At 35.9% G+C, this 24117-nt stretch overlaps 1 protein-coding gene across 5 annotated transcripts in view; it reads left to right on the top strand.

Annotated features, from left to right (window-relative positions):
- LOC120525764 (leucine-rich repeat and fibronectin type-III domain-containing protein 2-like) overlaps positions 1-24117 on the top strand; it is a 904115-nt gene that overhangs the window by 794545 nt on the left and 85453 nt on the right. Inside the window, exon 8 of one of the 5 annotated variants that reach the window (XM_039748348.1) lies at positions 16876-16974. The exons of the other annotated variants lie outside the window; for them this stretch is intronic. The gene's annotated coding sequence lies outside the window, so the exon portion shown is untranslated. The remainder of the gene's footprint in view (positions 1-16875; positions 16975-24117) is intronic. 5 annotated transcript variants of the gene reach the window in all.

The raw sequence follows: 24117 nt of genomic DNA, 5'->3' as shown, positions 1-24117 counted from the left end.
CGTTTTCACTGGGCCAGGGATCATTTAAAATGGAGTGTGGCAAAATGGAAGACTGTTCTGTGGTCAGACGAGTCACGATTCGAAGTTCTTTTGGAAATCTGGGACGCCATGTCATCCGGACCAAAGAGGACAAGGACAACCCAAGTTGTTATCAACGCTCAGTTCAGAAGCCTGCATCTCTGATGGTATGGGGTGGCATGGGCAGCTTGCATGTCTGGAAAGGCACCATCAATGCAGAAAAATATATTCAGGTTCTAGAACAACATATGCTCCCATCCAGACGTCATCTCTTTCAGGGAAGACCCTGCATTTTTCAACAAGATAATGCCAGACCACATTCTGCATCAATCACAACATCATGGCTGCGTAGGAGAAGGATCCGGTACTGAAATGGCCAGTCTGCAGTCCAGATCTTTCACCTATAGAGAACATTTGGCGCATCATAAAGAGGAAGGTGCGACAAAGAAGGCCCAAGACGATTGAACAGTTAGAGGCCTGTATTAGACAAGAATGGGAGAGCATTCCTATTTCTAAACTTGAGAAACTGGTCTCCTCGGTCCCCAGACGTCTGTTGAGTGTTGTAAGAAGAAGGGGAGATGCCACACAGTGGTGAAAATGGCCTTGTCCCAACTTTTTGGGATTTGTTGACACCATGAAATTCTGAATCAACATATTTTTCCCTTAAAATGATACATTTTCTCAGTTTAAACTTTTGTTCCGTGATTTATGTTCTATTCTGAATAAAATATTAGAAGTTGGCACCTCCACATCATTGCATTCAGTTTTTATTCACGATTTGTATAGTGTCCCAACTTTTTTGGAATCCGGTTGTACTTCTCTGTGTCAGGCAGCTCCTGTTTAAGTGATTTCTTGATTGAAACAGGTGTGGCAGTAATCAGGCCCGGGGGTAGCTACGGAAATTGAACTCAGGTGTGATACACCACAGTTAGGTTATTTTTTAACAAGGGGGCAATTACTTTTTCACACAGGGCCATGTAGGTTTGGATTTTTTCTCCCTAAATAATAAAACCATCATTTAAAAACTGCATTTTGTGTTTACTTGTGTTATATTTGACTAATGGTTAAATGTGTTTGATGATCAGAAACATTTTGTGTGACAAACATGTAAAAAAATAAGAAATCAGGAAGGGGGCAAATAGTTTTTCACACCACTGTATTAGTTTTATTTATCTATCCAGTGCTTTCTGTCTGTCTATTATATAGTGAATTCCATGTCTACCTATTATACAGTGCCTTCCCGATCTGTTTATCTAGTGCCGTTCACATCTATATGTCCTCTTACTGCCTGCTTGCCTTCTTGCAGTGTCTGAAGATTAATACATTACTTCATGTTTATACTAGGGGGTTCCCCACTGGCCTGCGCTATGCACCAGTCACTTCACGTCTCTGCTGCTCGCGTTGTGAAGGGGGGGGCTGAACACCCCCCAAGGAGACGCGGTCGCTCCTCTGAAACCCCCTCTTTAATTTTTTTTACCTCCTCCTTGCTCGATCAGCTGCTGGCTTGCTGCTGCTTCGAACATTTAAAAGCCTGTACAGCAGCTGTTCTACTCTTTGTGTTTTATTTCCGGCCCTGGCGTGGTTAAATCTTTTGGCACAAAGTCTCGTCTCATGGGACGTGAGTTCTTAATATTTTTTAGTTTATAATTTAAAAACAGCATCACATTAAAGTCTGATGAGCTCTGAAAAGAATGATACCAAACATGCATATATAGGTTTTAAAAGAAGCCCAATTTAAAGTGTGACAAATAACGTGACATAAAATCGATGTGTGTGTATATGTGTGTGTGTGTGTATATATATTTGTGTGTGTGTATATATATATATATATATGTATGTATGTATGTATGTATGTATGTATGTATGTATGTATGTATGTATGTATGTATGTATGTATGTATGTGTGTGGGTGTATATAGTGTAGTTTAGTTGACTACTGTAATGTTTGTACTTCATAGTCCCATCAGATAGGACTCCAAACACTGCTCTGAGACAATTTGGGATAATCCAATAAGCTATCTGTTAGATAAGCAATTATCTTTGCCCAAGCAGTTCTTAATTTAAAATGGTTCCTGGGATAATATAAGTTATCTAAGCAATTATCTTTGCCCAAGGATGGTGTAACATGGCGTCATTCACAATTAGCGTGTAATTTATTATATACTGTATTTCAAATAATTTACTCTGGAGAGATGCATCCAATGTATGAGTTTCAGATGAATTACATCATGCTTTGTACAGACTAATGAAAAATTAATGTAGTGAATAATCAAACAGTGGTTCCTGTATGAGATACTGATAGGTCTTTAGTAATAGTTTTAAAACAGTCCATTTCTACTGAAAAGCTCCATTGTCCATTAAAATTCTTCACCCGTTTAATCTATTTCAGGCTGCTGGGTCCACTATCTACCCTGGTGACACTAGGCACAAGGCAGAAACCTACCCTGAAATTGGTGTTAATTAATTATAGGGCACACCACTCACACTACTACACTCAAACACATCAGGCCAGTTTGGAGTTGCAAATTAATCTAATCTTCACTTCTTTTGAATGTGGGTGGAAAACTGAAATACCTGAAGAAAAAACCTAAACAGACATGAGCTTAAAAGACTGGCTGAGAAAACCAGGTAGGCTGAAAAGAGCTGTTTGAAGATAAATGTGATAGTACTGTGATGTTCTGGGAGAAGCATTCACTCAGTGCCCTTTACTGCCTAAGAAAGGCTGTACACAGTATCTACTAGAACATGACAATGACATGTGTACACATTTGAACTGGAACGGCAACTACAAGTGAAAATTACAAGGTACTGGATAAATATGACATTAAGAATTACAGCATATTAATTCTTTTAATGTTTTTTGCCATGCGACACTTTGTCTACTTCTGATCACCTCCTTTATGTCCTTCAATTTGTATAAGTTGTGTAAACACAGATATAATATGCCTCCTTACCATCTTCCTTAAAATGATTGTGTAATTCAAATTATGTTATCATTTCATGATAAAGATAGTATGTTGCTTTTGTATTTTGTGTCTGATACCTCTTTATCAATAGACAGACACTTGTATTTTAGTTACTTTGTTTGCTAAAAGGCAGCATGGACACTTAAAAGATTGCTGCCACTGAGGTCCTGAACATAATGCCTGGGACTCAAATCCTGCTCCAGTATGGAGTCTTTATGTCCTCCATGTATCTGCATGAGTTTTTCTTCCAGGTATGCTATTGTTTTCTCCCACATCCCAAAGATTCTAAGTTGGCCTTACATGTGATTTGGTCTATACTTGGGTTCTTGCAATAGACAGCTGTCTGTCCAGGGATGGCTCCTGCCTTGTCCACAGTGTTCTCAGAATGGTCCACAGTGACACAGACTTGGGCAAAGACTACTCAGATAATAGATATATGAATGGATGGATGGATATATAGTAATGACTTAATACAGTGTACCATTTTAGATGTTCAAACTTGAAAAAGCTCTTCCCATAAACTTCCCACAATGTTTCTTGGCAATATGTTGTTCCTTAACCATAGTGTTTTCTGACAGTTTCTTTTCACATAGAAATAATTCCTTAAACATATGGCTAATATGTCATTTATTCTGAAAGATAACAAAATCCATTTATAAATTCATATCACTAGATTTTGTCTCCTCTGACAGTCTTCTGTTGCTTCAGATAAGTAAAGTAAATAATCATGTCAGCAAAGTTCATGAAGCAATTATGATTTCATAAATTTTTGCCACATATAAATAAAAGCCAAAATGCATAATTTGTGATAAAAACAGTGCAGAAGAAATGTGCATGTGATTACATCAGAACAGCATTCTGGTGTTTATATGTCAAGGAGTTAGAATTTCACCGTAGCAAATACAAATTAAGCAAGAATTTCTAATCTGAAATTAGTTTAGAAGATGGTAGAAGGCTGAAGAATGGCAGCCAAACTGCACATTAATTGGCATCGTATTTCGTTGGTTCTTATTTGTTATACCTTAGCCTGGTTGTTTTAGGATTAGAAAGTCACATGTAGAGTAGAAGGCTAACACTAGGGGTAAAGAACAAGTTATCCACATTTCGAACATCTTGCAAACATTTAAAGTAAACAAATTATACCACATTCAGAAATTTGGGTTACTATGATGACAGCAATCATGCTATCAATACATCAGCATGTAAAGTAATTGTATAGGTTGTAAGCACATCTTTAAATTATACTGGATTCAGAGCACATGTCTGCATCTAGTCCTAATATTTGTGATATCTGAAAAATTATTTAAATATAAAATAGAAAGTCATCAACTGCACTGACAGATTTTGAAAGACTGTTAAAACATAGTCATTTTGTGCTACAATGGGCTGTTGACTTTATGAAATTTTTTAAATACTATGTTTTCCTTTTAATGATATAATATTGTCACAAGCTCCACAAAGAGCCATAGCAAGGTTTGAAGCAGCCACCCGTATATTGGGTTTCCTGGCTGCAAATTGCAAGTAAATGATAGCACTGATGTGCACAAACTAGAGTCCAAAACAGAACTGAGGAAATAGGGAAAAGGTAGAGGGTTTTAACACTAGAATTATCAGAGCCTACAAAAAAACTCATAGATCCATCCCACCTTAAAACGCTTTGCACCTCTCCGTCAGCGTCTTTTGTCCTTTAAATCTGTTGATAAGCAGCAAACAGCAAGCAGCCTGTTATCACATCCCCCATCCTGCACAGTTTTCTCAGCTCAAGTCTGTTTACCTGCATGTCAGTTGCTTGGAGTTGTATAGAGTAACTGCAGAAAAAGCACCTGCGTTAGGGTGAGACATTGACATGTGTTTGCTACGACAGCTTCGGTGGCACAACGGTATCAAGGGTTGGCTGGTAATCAAAGCTTCACGGGTTCAATCCAAGACGAGTCTGTTTTGAGATGTGAGCTGCTCGTATTCTTACTATTTTAGAATAAAAACATACATTTGAATCCAGTCTATAACAGCTGGTGTAATTTATGATACTTGTAAAGGTTCGCTTTGTTTTCTTTTTTGTTCAGTTTTATTCTCTCAGCCGCGTTCACAATCCCAACCCACCCACCCCACATTTGACACTGCTGTTTTCATATAGATACACTAAAACAGAGGTAAACTCAAATCATGCCATCGCTGTATTTTGTATATGTACATGGGAAGCTCTGCACTGTACTTGTGACTGTAGGAAGTAAGTAAATAAAAAAAAAAAGTAAATGGGTAAATAACATTTGATCTGGCTTTTATGTAAGTAACATATAAATGTTAATGTTTTGGGCACATGCACTGTCCTTTGTATTTAATTGCCAAATCGAATGTTAATTAATGATTTTAGTTTACCTCTGTTATAGCGCGTCTATGTGAAAACAGCAGTGTCAAATGTGGGGGAGATTTGGGATTGTGAACGCGGCTGAGAGAATAAAACTGAATAAAAAAGAAAACAAAGCTAACCTTTACAAGTATCATAAATTACACTGGCTGTAACAGACTGGAATCAAATGTATGTTTTTATCCTAAAATAGTAAGAATACGAGCAGCTCACTTCTCAAAACGGACTCGTCTTGGATTGAACCCGTGAAGCTTTGATTACCAGCCAACCCTTGATACCGTTGCACCACCAAAGAAGAACGCGGGTTCTTTTTCTGCAGTTATATTTTTGAATGGAAGTGCATTTGTTCTGTTATATTTGTACCTTTTGTGAAAGTGTTTCTTTGATATTTGGAATTCAGGCTTCACACATTATACACCTCATGTCTACATTTTGTCAATTATTACTAAAACATGGAAAACCTTTCTGTTTTAACAATGTGTTTACATAGATCGTTGTAGACATAGAACACAAATGAAATTCAAGTGTTCCAAATAATGATATAGTATTTCTAAAAGGTGTCATTTTGCTTGACTTCTCACTCTATACAAGTCTAAGCAACTGACTTGAGCTGAGAAAATTGTGCGGGGTGGGGGGATGTGATAGCAGGCTGCTTGCTGTTTGCTGCTTATCAACACATTTAAAGGACAAAAGATGCTGACGGAGAGGTGCGAAGCATTTTAATGTGGGACAGATCTACAAGTGTTTTCGTAGGGTTTGGTAATTCTAGTGTTAAAGGCCAGGACAGGAAATGACGTCAAAGGGGCCAGGATTGGAAAGGTCTTCAGCCTCGAGCTCAGATGTGACATCAAGAGGCTGGAGTCGGCAAGGATTTCCTCTATAGGTCCAGACCTGGAAGTGAAGTCAACAGGGCCAGGTGGAACTTCCCGTGAATGATCTGCAGGAAAGTGAGAAAAAGAGTCAGTGCACTCTGCCACATCCCGGTCAGATTTGGAATTGCCCTCATTCAAGCCCTTTAGCTGCCTCCCATGCACACGTGTGTGACAATAGCTTTTAATATATATTTGCCTTAACTAATATCATAAGTATTTTTAGTTTATTTATTTATTTACTTTTTTTGTAAAACATGAAGGGTTTGATGAGAAAACTCAGCTCATTAGCTAGTAGTTACTGTCAACTGTTTCATGAAACAATGAAGTCAACAACTGAACAATTTTTAGCTTCAGTGCTGTTCTGCCAAAGCAGACTGACTTTTTATTTCAGAATAGGAAGATGACAAAGTAATGAAAGAGACAAACTGATACTTTGTTGGGCTGGAAAAGTGAGACAAGAAGCAGAACTGTAAGCCAGAAAATGAATCAGAAAATTGAGAACGTAAATACCGAGAAACCCACTTAAAGTCTTGTTAGAATGATCCAAACACAGATACCAAAATGGTGCATAATATGACCTTATATACAGTTGCTATGATGATGTAATGGGAGCACACTGCCTTGTGTGTGAAACTCACCATAATGTTTCCATCCATCAGTATTCAAAATGGCACCGCAATAAGACTGAAATATTAACTTTGTTAGCAATTAAAATACAACAAAATAAATATTTGTATAAAATTCCTCAACCTCAGAAAATCAAAAAAAGCATTCAAGAAGTCCTAGGAACTCCTAAGGAAAGCAAATAAAAATTAAGAGCACCAATCATAAAACACACTTTTTGATAACTTATTTCCTGCATCAAGATATAATTTTCTATGTCAAGAAATACTTTCTAAAATCCTATATAATATTCTGCTGGGCCTTGTCTCCTTTTTGACTTTTCCTAAGTTAAACAATGTCAGACTGATTACTGCTCTCCCTGAAATACTGGGTGCCATATTCTGGATTTTGTTGCTATAAATCAAGGTGGTAGTTTTCCCATGGTTACTTTAGATATGTGAGCTGTATTTTATAATACTGTATATGAAGTTGCCAGAAGGAACTTTAAAATGAGAGTAATGGTAACATTTAGGACAGGTTAGTGCTGATATCAGGAGAGTACCTCTCTTGTTTTTCCGATTTAAAAAAAAAACCAAAACATTATGAAGATAGCAACATATTAAAGGTCACAAATGAAATATTGTCAGATGATCACATCTGCAGTAAAGAAAAAGTATAACCTTTTAGGAGGTCAGACTGTAGGTGATTTTGTAAAAGATGATCCCTTTTTCTGGAAGAAATTGAGGAGTGGAGAGAAGGAGCCAGAATATTTTAGTGGCTTGCGACAACAAAAAAAAATTCCTAAAAGGAATAACATGAGTTGCAATACAGTATAAGATGATAAAGGGTTCTCAGTGAAAGTATATCAGTAGCTATATAAAAATGTGGTACATGCTTTTGAACAAAATGATACTGTGCATTGTTTAACTTAAATTATGAACTCATCATAAACCCATATAAAATTAATGTAAAAAATCAGTAGTCTTAATTGTTTTCCAAAGTATTCTGCCACATTTAACCACAAGTTGTGAGCACTTGGAATCAGGTGATGCTATGCATCCTTTTTCACACTTTTGATGTAACCGCCAATGTGGCGAAGATATATCTGGCTTAACAGCTGTGTTTCTACAGAAAGGTGGCTGACAGCTTCTGACTTGGAAATAGATCTTTATTAATTTATTTGCTGTAAACAGAAACCTGCTATTTGAGTTCCAGAAACTTACATCACTTTCTCTAATTTCAAAACAGCTGCTTATACTGTGCCAAAAGCAAAGTAAAAAAAAAAAAAAAGAGTACAGTCTGCAAAATTATCTGAGCATACTGAATTTATATTATAAAATCTATATACTGTACTGAATTGGTAACAAAAAAAATATGAAACAAATTTAATATTTAAAAAAACTGGGCCTCCAAGTGCAATATTAGGAACTCCACTCCTATTAGAATATGCTCTGGACACTGCTGAGATGCAATCTATGAGGTGGAGGATTAAGAGGGCAAATTATGTTAACTGCTACCCCATTCCACCATCCCAGAGCAAACAGTTGCAGTTGTAAAACTGAGTTAAATGTCTATACCAGAGGCAATTTGACTGTATGCTGCTACAGACAACTAAGGCTACTTTCAGGATGCAGCTTAAAATGACTTAATTCCTGTTTTTGGCACATGTCTGATAGACTTATTTAACTGTTCAAATTAATTTTACAACGAGTACAAATCTAATATGAGTGTGTACAGATATCTATTCTGAAGGTGCCCTGAATACACAAAATTAATGCATTTGTCGGACCAATATGACAAAGTCAAATGTGAACAAAAACAGTATGCTGGCTGCTACTGTGCTACTTTGCAAATTTTTCATTTGATGATGGAAAGAAAGCGAAATAGCAGACAAAACATTGTGGCTGTTTTTGAGCACAGTCACTTTGGCCATGCACAGAAATCAGAGGACACGAGAGTTAAACTAGGACTGGTGAGAGCTATATATCTATCTGTATCTATATAGATATAGGTATATATATATCTATAGATATCTACAATATATACAGATATATAGATAGAGATATATATATATATTATATATAGTAGACTGGCACAAAATAGATTGACAATTTGGGGAGACATTCAATTACATTTAAGTCCTTTTGCAAGACTCTTTGACTGTATGGAGTCAAAAAAATTCTTGCAAATCTAAAATAATTCAGGTTGTTCTCTTTTTGTGTGTGAGTGAAGTATGAACCAGACAACAGTAACATGAAGCAGTGCCATTCAGTGTGAAGGGATATATTAATGATTGTATCCCAATTGAATGGTGAAGATGTAAATGGGAAAGGCACATAGCTGTCTCTGCTTTAAAAAGTCTTCAATCCATTCCTTAAAACTATTTCATAAAATTAACAAATTACAATCAATTTAATTGTAAAACGTTTTTATGCTTTCCCTGGCCCCAAAAATGGCCTCCACTTTTGTTCAAATAACTCCAAACTACATCGTGTTGATAAAATTCGCTTAAAAATATTGTTCATGAAGACAAATTTTAAGAGACTGCCCTTTATTGTATAATGTTCAATAAGGTGTTTTACCTAGCTCATATCATGTTAGTTTCACATTCAAAGGGATGGTCTTTTTTAGTTATTCATGGGCTTTTTCAACTGTTTCATAGACCTGTGATGCTCAGGATAGAGAAAGAAGTCATAAGCAACACATGTGAAAAGCATTTCAGTGCCATGGTATCATCTGTGAAAACAATAGAGACTGGAGGTTGCACATTAGTAATAGGCGAATCACAAAAGATGTATTCATTTTGAGTGACTCTTTTCAATGAGTTGTAGTAATTCTTACAAGAATGAACAAATCAATTCAGCAGAGCTCAACAGTAGAGCTTTAGTGCATCCCTGATGTTACAAATGACTTTTGTTTTATAGGCAGATGTTTAAAGTGCATGTGCAAGTACCGCCCATCTTGTTCATGATTCTTGTCCACTTCACTTATGATTCTTCTGTGTTCAAGCTAAATCATTACTAGCAAATAAGAACTCTGTCACTGATGATTCTCTCATCTATCATACTTCATGTACAACACAGTAACAATACATTTACTGTATATTAGAATATGTAATTTGTTTTTGTACAACTTCTTATGAGAACTGTCTTAAACAGAATATATAAATATAATATTAAATTATTATTCTTATGGACCTTTGTACCTTCAACAAATTAGTCACAAAAATGGTGCTAGGGTGACGTACCGTGTTAGCCCTTATGGATGTAGTGAGAAGTCAAGCATAATGACACAATGCCTGAGTTGCCTTGAAAGCTTGCATATTGTAATCTTTTTAGTTAGCCAATAAAAGGTGTAATTTTGCTTCACTTCTCATCGCACATTTTCTCTCGCAACTCTATCTTTTTAAATTAGTTTTAAATGTATTTTTATAAATGGTTATACTGATAGAAAGTCTATCTTTAAAATGTTGCTTATGTTTAATGTTAATCTGTATAGTCTTTGAACTTTGTTAGTCGGTTTGGATATAAAGTACTTTTACCACTTCATGGGGAAGAAGCTTGTGTAACTTTTAAATCTAGTAAGGATGTCTATGCTTGCATATAACTTCTACAGATCAAGCCTGTGCATTTTTTTGTTAGTTCTGCAAATACTGCTTTGGATAACTTTCATCATAAGGACTGTCCAAACTTAAAAGTCTTAGAAGCTTAGAATGATCTGTAACCTTGGTCTCCTTGGGATCATATTATATTTCATATTATTTGCTTGGCGCAAGGCAGTAGATTTTTTTGTTCATTTCCATTTTTCAAAGACTCATTAATGTATTTGGGTGTTTTAATTCTTATTGTTAATTTGTTACCCCAGCTGTATATTTTTGTGGTTGTATCCTTTTTCAGTTTTTGAATAAAATTATTGTTTTGTATATGTATTTTTTGGTTAAATGAGCAGGCCTCTTGGTGTTGTACTGCAATAAAAAAAAATAAAAGCTCAGAGTGTCAGAACAAGAGATTTTTTGGGTGAAAGGAGTATAGTGTCTTCAAACGTTTCTTAGGCACATTGAGGAAGTCTTCAATTTAAAGGGAGGTGAGCAGCTTGTTTCATCATCTAAGAGCTATACATGAAAAGTGTGGACTGAGATTTTATACATTAGCAGACCTAAGTGATTGAGAAGTAGCATAGGATCTCACACGTGTCTTCATATTGACTACTCTGAAGTCAAGCATCAAGGATTTGAACTTAATATATGCTGCTACATGATGCAAATGTAATCTGAAAAGAAAAGAGACAAATTCCCATTTCATGCACTGCATTTTGAATTATCTGCAGCAGTTGGGTGACACATGCTGGTACTCCTTCCAGCCGAGAATTGCAGTAGTTCAGACATGACAAGACCAAAGCCTGGACCTGTAGTTGTACTACATACTCTGTCAAATACAGCTTGATCTTGCAGGTTCTGTACGAGGTATGTCTATTAAGTAATGAGACTGTGATTCCACCTAGTAAACAAAGCAGTCAGAACTGGTTATAACTGCATGCGTGGTGACCTTGAACATGTCTGAACCTGCATGACAAGCAGCAACACTCTGACGTTCAGTTGACTGCGAGTTGCCATTTAGTTTGGTTGTGTTCTCTGTAGTGTGCCGTTAAAATGCTAAATTTAAAAGTTGAACCATGTGTTAATTTGAAATGTTAAGTAAAATTGCACAAAACACCAACAGAATGTTTTCAAATGCTTTCTACAGCTTATGGGAATGATTGCCTGTCTCGTGCGCGTATGTTTGAGTGGCACAAAAGATTCAGCGAGGAACGTGAGAATGTCAAAGATGATGAACGCCCTGAACCAAGAATGAAAAAAGCTTGTCAAAGCAAGTCAAAATTCAAAGCCATGCTCATTGTGTTTTTCGATATCAAGGGTGTAATTTTGGAAGAATGGGTTCCAGAAGGCACAACACTTAACCAGCATTATTATAAGGAAGTTTTGATAAAGCTGAGAGAAAAAGTCAGAAAAAAATGGCCACAACTGTGGAAAAATGGTTTCATTCTTCACAAGGACAATGTGCCTGCTCACACAGCATTTTCCGTAAAGCAGTTTTTGACCGACAAGCGCATTACTACACTTGAACATCCTCCATATTTGCCCGATTTAGCACCATGCGACTTTTATCTTTTCCCAGAGTTAAATTATTGCTTAAAGGGACACGTTTTGAGTCAGTTGATGCTGTAAAGTATAAAACGGTGGATGTGTTAAAACAGCTGACAGAAACTGATTTGCTCCATGCCTTCAACCAGTGGAAAATAAGACTGCAGCAATGTATTAGTGCAAATGGGGAGTATATTGAAGGAGACAAGCATTAAATTTGTAACACATATAAATAAAGGTGAGTTATTTAAAAGACACACCTTGTATATAATGAATCTGCAAGACAAAGTGACAATAGCAACATGGTCTCTGAAGGAGAGCTGATGGGTATTAATGATAATTATCCAAGCTGAACAGAGGTGTGGTGCTGAATAAACAAACAAGCTGGGAAAACAAAAAGGTCTGTCTTTGCCAGGTTGAGCTGGAGATGGTGTTTCTTCATACAGGTTGCAATATCAATCACGCAGAGATTTTGTCTGATACTATGTTGTCCTTTGAAAGGAACATCAGGTACAGCTTATCCAAATAAACACAGAAAATATTGCTGTATTACAAAAAGTAAAGGTGAAGATTAAATACAAGGTATAAAAATCTAATCATAGTGAAAAAATAACCTTCAGCCCAACTGTGCTTTAAGCAAACCCTGCTTCTAATACTTTGGTATCATGTAGACCATCTGGAGCACTTTCGCACTTATGTACAACACCAACACTCCTCTTAAAAGCCTCCTATACATATTTAACCAGCCATTGCCTCCCTTTCTCCCAGCAGCAACACTGATGCCAACATCAAGTACATCATACCAACTCTAAGCTCAACTAACTTATTACTAGAAGGAGATTTTAGGCCAAATCTTGAAATCATTTCTGGATTTATCTCCAGGACCACTTCCAGGGTCAGGGATGCAGTCTAGAGCTCGTGGGGGGCACCTGGAACTTCTGCTGTTGTCTCTAGATACCTCTACTGCGCTAAATCATGTAGTGGCACCACATGTTATGTTATTATGTTGGTCTGTTTGTGTCCTTGTCTTAGAGTGCCACATGGTTCTAGTGCAAGGATACTTGGTGATTTTGACCAGTCCTCAGTGCTACAGTTAGATGAAGCATCATTACATTTATGGTTTGTTTTGGCACTTGACTTTGGACTTATGTTTATGATCGTAGTAAGTGTTTTCTGCATATGTGTGTACAACCTACATTTCCGTGCCATCGCTGTTGTTGTCACTATTGTACGGTTGACGTATTCTGTTTATTAAAGATTTTAGTTTGTTCTTTCCAATACAATATGATTATTTCAGTATTTTTCACTAATAATTTTGTTTTTTTTTGTGTGTATTTGTGTTTTAGGTGTGCTTAGTGGTAGACCAGAATTGATTTTGGCCTTGATTAAATCCTTTTGTTAGTCTTAAGATTTGGATGTCACCAACAATCCCATAGGAAACTTGAACTGTAGCAGGGAATTTGCTACAACCCCAGATTTACACTCAAAGGGCCAAGTAACTCCAAAGAGGCCTATCTAACAAAATATATAGCAGGACTCCATACATAACATGATGAGTCTCTCTACTGCCAATCTTTAGGTTGGAGTGATAGAATTTGTTTGCTAATGTGCTTTGCTTTTCTTCCATTATTTTATTATCCCTGGAACACCTTCCACAAATCTTCTCCAGATTAGGAGAACCAATGTTCTCTGTTATAATGGCATGGCTGCACACATTTTCAATGCAAGTGGACTTCTAATGAGGGTACCTTCTGGGCATACTTCTGTGATTTTTAGTTTGGCATCTGCAGATACTGTAGTACCTAAAAACAACTACAAGCATGAGGCATATCATAATTGTATATTAATTTACATACTGTATCTTTATTGATTGTACCTGTAAGTTTATTCTCTGAATAATCATTCTGTTACTATAGTACAAATTTTGATCCTACTGTATTATTGTCATTCCACTCTTGCACTTGCTTAGAAGATGCTCTAGAGTACATTTCCTTGTAATTTGTTGTGTACTGAATGAGAATGTAAAGTTCATTATTATATATTGGACTCTTATTTTCTTTGTGACAATGTTCTCGCAAAGGGTTCAATAATAAAGTTTGCTTTGCATTGTAGATCCACAGCTAAAGAACTTTTCTTAGCAATATGGCATACATTTAGACGAATGGCTTGTTATGCTATTTAAAGAGTATATTTTCTTTATGGAAATATGAACAACCTATTAAAGATTTTAGTGTTTGGTGATTCATTCAGCATTTTTTATTGTTTGTATCTTTTTTTTAATCAATCACTAAACAATATGACCCACCTATTGCAACAATAAACTGCATATCTATGTAAGAATCCTTTCAGAACTATCAAATACTGTACTTCTTAAACAGAGAAAATCACATTTGTTGTTTACCATTTGCAGGCAGAGATCTTTCTTTGTTCCACTACCACCTCCAAAATATCACAATCTGCATTTAAATTGGATTATTTTAAAGGACCAACTATAAAGTAAGAAAAGAAATTGATTCACTTTTTGCTAGGATGGTTATTTATATTGCATAATAATACATTTTATTCCTTAGCACTGGAAATATTAAAATGTAAACATCTACATATCTTTAAGTCAGACTTTTTTTATATTTTAATTTTCACAGAGTGAAATTTTACAATGCTATGCAGATCTTTATTTCAAAGCAGCATTTTAGACACTAATTGTCTATATACTGTATGTACAATAACAAATTGTTTCTTGTTTATTTAAAATTTTAATGTTCTCTGTTAGATCAAACATTGTTGCATTGTATTAAGAAGTTTATTGCCTAGTACATCTGCCTTGCATCATCAGGAAACTAGAATGAGTCCTGACCCATTCATTATCTGTAGGGTTTTCATATTTTTGACACGTTGGTTTTCCTGATCCTATATTGGCCCTGTGTACATGAGTGTAGACATTCTGTGCTGGACTACCAACCCATCTATGGCTTGTCATGTGTCATATCTTTGCTAACTGGATACTCTTTCTTTCTAATTGGATTATATGGGCTTATATCATTAATGTACATATTTGCATGTGTTTATTTGATTGTCAATAAACACTGATACAATAAAATTAGTCCAAAAAAAAGTCTAATAATAACAAGAAGGACCCTTTTCATGGGTTTTCCATCCATCCTCTTATCCGAGGTCGGGTCGCGGGGGCAGCAGCTTAAGCAGAGAGGCCCAGACTTCCCTCTCCCCGGCCACTTCTTCCAGCTCTTCCGGGAGAATCCCAAGGCGTTCCCAGGCCAGCTGGCAGACATAGTCCCTCCAACGTGTCCTGGGTCTTCCCCGGGGCCTCCTCCCGGTTGGACGTGCCCGGAACACCTCACCAGGGAGTCGTCCAGGAGGCATCCTGATTAAATGATCAGGTTTTCTTGTAATTCAAATAGTCTTGTTCATAATATTGGACTAAACCTCCAAATAGAAGGCATACAATACTTTGGTTGCTAATATAATTAATTTACATATTCTGAATGCATTTTAGAATGTAAATAAAATTTCAGTATATAAAGTTATAAAGTAATATTCTGCAACAATTTACTGCATTTAGTAAAAAGAAGCCAAAAAGAGCATAAAAGAGGTAGCATTCAAGATGGAAAACCCTGTTTATTCATGTCTGCCCTATTTACCCCAACAATTGTAACTGCCAACATAATAACAGGCAGGCCCTGAGTTTCTTCTCCCACATTTAGCTAATATCAAGATATATTTATCCTCTCCTGTCATAAATTACCTTAGGGAATAACCATTATAAAATTTAAAGTCAAATTTTATATGTTAATATACAGACAAACAGTTTTGAAAAGCACAATGGTGACTTTATGAGGAACTCAACATCAACATTGCAACATTTTTTTGTTATTGATTTTATTTAAAGAAAACAACAATTCAGTACAGTAGAGTTCTCATCTGCATAATGATAGGGGTTTAAGATGCCAAAATGGACATGGTGGCATCTTCCGTGTGTACCAGTCCTTTCAATGACTTGAAATATATTCAATGAAATACCTACGATGTATAGGAACAGTTTATTAAATTTAACTTTGACTGTACTTAATGCAAACATGCATAAGTTACTTACTTAATAACTTCACTACTTCTGCTAACTTTATATAGACAAAGTTTCAGCAACTTGGCTAAAACCTTCCTTATTTCTTCTTTGAGAACTTTTTTTTCACTTTCTAGGAGTGTCAGACCTCTTCTAATCAATTAGCACACACTTCCCCGCCCCCCCAACCCCCCATTAGATGCAGCTGCCTTTCTGAACAATCAGAGACATTTAAAAGTTTTACATGACACAGACCTACACCTTGGTCAGCTGCAGGTCTCTTCACTCTGCAGAGTACAGATTGGTTAAAGAGACAGTGGTCAGTTAATTATGGCAGTCCTGAATTCCAACTGGGCTATGTTATGATCCATTACAAAATGTGATACTTTTTGCAGTATTAGATGGTATCGGCACTGTATTTGAAGAAGACCTCTTCTGCAGTCTCATGCATAACACCATGCGTAGAATTCACATTAAAACATGGCGTACACACAAAAGTGGAAATGTGCATATGCACAAAAAAAATTCCAGATGCATAAATCTGTACGTACACCAACTTCCATTTTGAGTAAAATCTCTATAATCCACATTTGGTGCGTATATATTTATCAAAATTACTTTAGATTTAAATAAATTACCCATTACTTTGACATATTGCCCTTTAGGATAAGATACTATGTCTGATGCTACAAATTACATTGTTTTTTGTATTAAGATTCCCACACTTATAGTTTTCTTTGTATAGCTGGAGAGAAACATTTGGCCAGTCCTATAAAAATATTATCTTGGCATTTAGACCTGTTAGGTGAGAAAATCCTTTTTTTTTTTCTTTTTAGATCGTGATTGACACCTTCGACATTCCAGCTCACAAAGTTCACTGGTCAGAGAGACACTGTTTCTGATGTTTTGAGGACATTTTGTAAACATACGTAAAGGTAGTACATTGTTTCATACATTAGCTTTAACCTTGATTTCCTGCTGTTGCCAGGTATTATGGCTAAGGAGTCTATTATTATATTGGCACTTATAATTGTTGGAGTGAAAAGGATATACATGAAATAACAGGGTCTCTTTAGACAAAGCCTTCCCCCATTTTGCCTTCCCAAGTGACACTAGACTACACTTCATAAATTCTATATCCTCTAACATGCCAAGAGACAGGGCACATCCTGAACAAAAGAAATCCCAGTAGAGGTGTAGTAAAGGTTAAAATTGAGATACCTTAGCTAGTACAGTCGAGATGCAGTAAACCTAGGGTATGATGTTAAGTAGTCCCCTTACATATTGAGAACTTTCTGTCTAGCTTTTTGCCTGGTTCTAACTTTTTTGCCTGATTTTCATCAAGTCCTAACAGACACTAAGAGGAGCTTAGAAAGAACCCAATGTTAAAGAAACATTGCAGTATAGACACAGGTGAAACACAGAAAAAGTACAGTATAATAAATCAAGGTAGAAAAAAAAAGTGAATGCAAGAAAAGCAGTTCTAGTAAGTAACAAACGTGAAGAGGTGAATATTTAGCCATGATCTAAATATTGCTGTTTGAAAGTTGTCATACTGTAGAAGCAGATGATCATCCCACCCAGGGTAAGCTGAAAAGACCGGCAAGCTTGTATTGGAAGGTTTGTATGTTAATAGCATAGTATCCTGGATATATTTATTTATTGAAAACACATTTACAACACAGCAGAATGTTATGCAGCTGATAGATCAATTATGTAAATAAAGTGCTTAATCTATCTAAATGTATTTTGCTACAGTACATTAATTTAATTCAGATCCCAAATGCTTACCCAAAACCAATACAAGTTGAAAGCATGATAATAACATGAAAGTGGCAGGTCAGTAAGCCAGATAGAGCCTTTAAAGTGTATAATCAGCACTCATTTATTTTTGGAGTAGTTTGCTACTGAAGCACTTCTATATCTTTGAAGTAGTTTGCAACTGAGTGTTTTTTGGTTTGTTTTATTTTTTTGTTTTAGCATTTTTACAGAACATCTTGCTCTTACTATAAAATCATAGATTATGATTCCTTCAGTTAACAAAGCTGAAATTCAATTTTTAATATTGTAATTGTACTTTTTAGTACAATGAAAGCCTTTGGTGGAAGGTCCAAGGCTACACAGGCATGCAGCGACAACACAGTACAAGGCAGAACCGCACTGTAAATACAAATGATGAGCTCTTATTGTAACCAACATTAGCATCATCATTTCTTGTATCACTCTGGAATTGCACCATAGAGCATTACTAGAAGTGGTGACTTTCAACAATACATAAGTGAAGGATATAGACAAAATGTGAGACTGAGCAAAGCAGGCATTTAAAAGCATCTTGGTAGATTTTTGTTAGTCTGTTCATAGGATTATGCACATACCTATCACTGAATTTGTCCTGCCATATGTGTATTAATTACTGCATACTTCAGTGAAGGAGAATATATAGCTTGGTTGGTAATGGTGAACATGATAGCAGCCCTTCTGACATATGATAATGAAATTTAAGGAAGTCAGGAACACTATCTGCATTACATCTCTGAACAGTGTTTTTTATTTTATTTTGGAGTTTTTCCAATTATAAATGAAATAGTTTGAGAAATATTTTGAGTGATGTTTTTACAAATGAATCCAAAGAAGTATTTAAATTTGTGTGGCTTATTCATTGTAAGTACATTAATTCTTCCAACCAAAAAGTAAACATCAAATTAGCTATAAACAGCTTGCATAATTTAATCAAAAAACTATTGAAAATTTATTTGAATGTCTTTAAAATGTTTTGTAATTATATTTATGACACGGACACACTGTAGGCTTTGACTCCTATGCCTCTATCTCCACTGAACATTCATGCTCACTTTGTTGTGTTTTAACAGTAAGTTGATGCAAGTGGCTAATTCTGCTGTTACACTCATTGAATATTCATTTACCTTCCACTGTAGTGAAACCTTAAATGCTGTGTGGTAATATCACTCAGGTAGGTTATGCTCATTTTAGAGTTGTTTGTCATTTGTTGTGGTCACCACTTGAATTGAGCAGGCTTAAGTGACTGATTGCTGTTATGGTATTAAAAATCATGTGTCATTAGATGTTTTAACTGTTAAATGCTACAGGTCAAAACCCAGCCATAATACACTGAACAATATAATACCCAATATTTTATCATTTAGTGATACATGTTAACATAAAAGTAAATTGGCCAATTTTTTTCACCATAATTAAATTATACTTGTTTATGGGCAATCTATTTCTGGATCACATGGGGCCAGTGCTTATCCCAGTAGTGCTGAAAGTGGGGAAACAACTATGGACAGGATGCTAGTCCATCACAGGACTTACTTCTTTGCATACCTAAACTCACACCACATTGACTCTCACATCTTTCACAATATGGACGGATAACCAGTATTCCCAACAGAAAAGCCACACAAACATGGAGAACAAGGAACCCCATTCAGGCAATATCTAGCTAACATGATCTGAACTCAGGACACTTGAACTATTAGGCTGCAGAGCTAAATACTTCACCACCATGCTGCCTAGTTAAACTCTTTTTACACTAAACTAATACTGTTTAAATGAATATAGACTTATAACACTAAATTGAAATAAGTAAACTAAGAAAATGGAGGATACATGGTTAAAGAAAACATCTAAAATCTTTATTTTGAAGAACTCTTTTTTTTTTTTTTTCCTGGAATATTTATTACACATGCTGGTGTAAAATTTGATGAAGTCAATGTGACAAAGATATTCATGCTAGAGGGTCACAACATATGTTGACAAAATGCTAGTGTCTGAAAAGCTCAGTTTGATTTAAAGGTGTTTAGGAGCAGGCTATATGAAATTGGCTTGAGAGGTTTATTTATGTATTTATTTTAAACAAATGTCATTTTAAGTTGACAATAAAATCAGTGTGAGAGGCATTTGACTTGATAGAATAAGGAGATAATTTTCAAAGATTGTCCAGAATGGCAATATAAGGATTTCATTTAGAGAGCTTTCAGCTTGGTGTGGGACAGAAATATCAACATAATAGCATGGCTGGATGTGATAAGAGCATTGGAGGTCAGTTTAGTGTGACATCATGTACAGTGTGGGAAGAATGACTTAATCTGAGGAGGGATGGTTGGAAGTGGAAATCAATTTGATGACATACGGCATCTGGAATAAGGGGACGTGGCAATAGTGAAATAACTATGACAGCTTTGTGTTGAGAAAAGTCAGAAGACCAGCAAAGCTTGGAAAAGAAGTTTAGTTTTAGAAGCATTTGGATATAGTGTTCTATCTATCTGAGGGGAACTTAGTTTCTTAGATTATTGTGAGAGGGTGTTGATCTTGGAGCCATCTGTTTTACACTTTTTTGGAGATCACTGTGTACTTTAACGGTTTAGACAGCTATAATACCGATTAAAAAGGGAAAATAGGTTGGAAAGAGTGTCTGAATTATATTCCTTGGCTGAAACAGCTTAAGGATGAAAGGAGTAGCCTGCCTATGAGTGTAAGTTATTAACACTCTTACATCCAAGGGATTGTGCCTGCTTCTACTAGATAGGAAAGGAGGAATCACAGAAAATGCAAATTAATGTTGGAGAGGATTTTTATCATTTTAAATAGTTGAATCCAAGCTTTAATAAATAGCAAATTGTTCTTTTTTTAATCTCCTTTACAGAAGTTAGAGTAAAGTGATGAGTACTAAGGCACTGTACTGTAGATTTGTATACAGAGGAATACAGCCTCAGGGAGTTAGTTCAGCATGGATATAAAGATATTATTTAGAGGTTGGTTTGGATAGACTATAGCTTATTTTGTGACCAGGATAGAGTTCAACTTTGAGTTAAAAAAGAAAAAAAATGACTGACTCTAAGAGCTTATGCTGAAGAGCATTTCTGTGTTAGTAGTCATCAGTTTGCTGATGTGTAAAATTGAGAGATTTGTGTCAGAGATGTTCAGTCTCAATAAGTAAAAAGGTCAGTGCAGAGATGATGTCAGTACAATAAGGTATACTAGCTTTTCAAAATAAAATAATTGAGGACTTTTTCATTTAGTACCTTTCTTGAAGTTTTTTTTCATATTAGTTTATAATTCACTAAATATCACTAGTGAATATTACAGGAACTGCACATCAGTTAACACAGAACACATAAGTTTCCTCTAAAAAAAGATTATTTTATACAAACTAATACAAATCTAATATTATTTTCATGGTTCTTGTAACTTTCTGTTTGGTTTTAGATTTTCCTTATTATTACATTAATGTAAATGTGGTGTGTTTGTATTTTACTGTCCTCTCATAAATAGCGCTGGAAATGGTCCCCATGCAAGTGGCCCCTTGAAATTTCCTTGCAATGTACAGAGACTTAATCCTTAGCTGTTCCTGCTTTGTGTGAAACTCTAAAGTTGTCTGAATAGATTCTGGCTTCTCGTGACTATCAGGTTGGATTGTAGTGGGTTCAGTAAAAGGATGCATGCATTCCTTCATTTTCTAACATGCTTTTTTCAACATTATGGGGCTGGATGGAATATGTAAAGACAAATCATAATTAACTAGAGGTTAAGTAGTCTCATTTTGTGTTTTGGATGGAGCTTATTTTATCATTGGTAATGTCTGTTTCTCAGATTTACTTCTTGGGTTACAGATGCCCCTTAGATGACCCTGGAATATATGCATATCTGATCTTTTTAGAGCCCAGTGGAAATCTCTTAAACACCTCAGGAATCTTTGCTTCCGTAATACCGTAAATACTCATGGATAGGTTGGGACTTGATTTTTGCAGTATAATTTCTGGTATTTTATAATGTCGGTCGTATAAGTTGAATGCGGAAAACTCACGCTATTGGTACAAGGGATTATGATATGCTAATGCCCACCTGAGAGAGTAACCACAGCGCACACAGCTTTCTTTTCAACATGGGCGCGGCAATGCACTGTATTTGCACGTGCTCCTAACCTCTCTACAGTATTAGCCGAAATATTCCAAAGTAACGTTTGCACTGTTTGTATTTTTTGTATCTCACACCCTCATACGCCTTTATCGAAAGTGCATCCATTATCTACGATGGAGCATTCGATCAGAAGAAAATATGAAGCTGGTTTTAAATTAAACGTCGTTGAAGTAGCGAAAGAAATAGGTAACTGCGCTGCTGCAACAAAATTCGATGTGTCTGAGAAAATGATGCGAGATTGGAGGAGGCAAGAAGATGTAAAAAAAAAAATTAAGTGTTGCATTTTTGAACGAGTGTGTATAAGTCGGGGTCTGATTTTATGATCGATTTTTTTGGGTTTCAAGACCCAACTTATACGTGAGCATATATGTAAGTAGTACTCTACCACCACCTATCTGGGGTCAGAAATCCAAATGGCCTTATACTTGTCTTAATTTTGTGATCTTATAGTATTTACTTTCAGAGTACCCTCAGTAATGACAAGACTTATCTGTCTACATTTTGCATTTAATCAGAACATTAAAACAAATGTGACAAGAACAAGCCCTTTAGTTCAACAGTCTCATCCATCCCATTCACCTAGATTGTTCAAATAACTTCAAGTCAAGATTTGGCGGTACCCAAAGTCCTGCTCTTCATCACACCACTAGGTAATTTATTTCATGTGTCTTTGATTCTTTGCATGAAGAAATAGTTTCTGACATTTTTCTGGCATCTGTCCTTATTGAGTTTCCAGCCATGTCCTTATTGCAATATTTATTTTAAACTAAGAATCTGCATCCTCTTCACCAGTTCGTTTCATAATTTTAAACACATTGATCATCTCAACTCTTTTAATCTCTGTTCATAGCTCATAACTCATAGTCTGAGAATCAGCATAGTCACCCTTCTCTGTTTTTTTTTTTTTAGTGCTGATAAGTCTTTTTCGTAATATGAAGACCAAAAGTGGAAACAGTATCCCAACTATTACACTATCAGCTTAAGGACCTAGTCACCCATTCCTTTGGATCTTTATTTTAAAAAGGAAAAACTAACTGGCTGCATTTAAATTATATTCAGACAGACAGCAAAAGACAAGCCTTTAAATCCACACAGAAAGCTAGTAAGAACACCTAAAAAATTAAGGTGAGTTGCATTCTCACACAGTAGTATTGCCAATTACAGTGATCCCTCCTCGATCGCGGGGGTTGCGTTCCAGAACCCCCTGCTAAAGGTGAAAATCTGCAAAGTAAAAACCATATGTTTATATTGTTGTTTTTATATTGTCATGCTTGACTCACGCGTCACTCTATCGCGGATTTTAAATGTAAGCATATTTAAATATATATCAAGGATTTTTCACTGGTTCGCGGATTTCTGTGGACAATGGGTCTTTTAATTTAAAGTACATGCTTCCTCAGTTTCTTTGCCCAGTTGATTTCAAACAAGGGATGCTATTGGTGGATGGCTTAGAAGCTACCCAATCAGAGCATGTATTACATATTAAGTAAAACTCCTCAATGATATAAGATATGCTTCCCGCGCGGTGCTTGATTGTTTGCTTTTCTCCCTCTCTCACCCTCTCTGACATTCTCTGCACCTGACAGAGGGGGTGTGAGCAGAGGGGGCTGTTTGCACAGAGGGGCTGTTTGCCTAGAGGATACTGATGCTCCTCTACAAAATGCCTGGTGCTTCGGCATACTTAAAAGCATGTATTAATTTTTTGATTGTTTGCTTTTATCTCGCTCTCTCTCTCTGACATTCTCTGCTCCTGACGGCGCTCCTTTGAAGAGAAGATATGTTTGCATTCTTTTAATTGTGAGAACTGTCATCTCTGTCTTGTCATGGAGCACAGTTTAAACTTTTGACTAAAGGGTGTTATTTCATGTCTAGAGGGCTCTGATAATGTTAACAGTGTGGGAGAGTTTATAAGGGCTTAAAATGTATAAAAATAACTATACAAACATATGGTTTCTACTTCGCGGATTTTCATCTATCTTCTGGAACGCAACCCCCACGATTGAGGAGGGATTACTGTATTACATATTTAGTTGCTTCTTTTGTAAGTAATACGTAATGAAACAAATTAATTCTGAAATACATGTTTCCCAACACTAGACTGTCTTGAACATTTGCTTTATGTATCTGGATATGAGCAT

The sequence above is a fragment of the Polypterus senegalus genome, chromosome 3 (genome assembly GCF_016835505.1).
Source record: "Polypterus senegalus isolate Bchr_013 chromosome 3, ASM1683550v1, whole genome shotgun sequence".
NCBI classification, from domain to species: domain Eukaryota; kingdom Metazoa; phylum Chordata; class Cladistia; order Polypteriformes; family Polypteridae; genus Polypterus; species Polypterus senegalus.
This window is presented reverse-complemented; position numbering and strand designations above follow the sequence as displayed.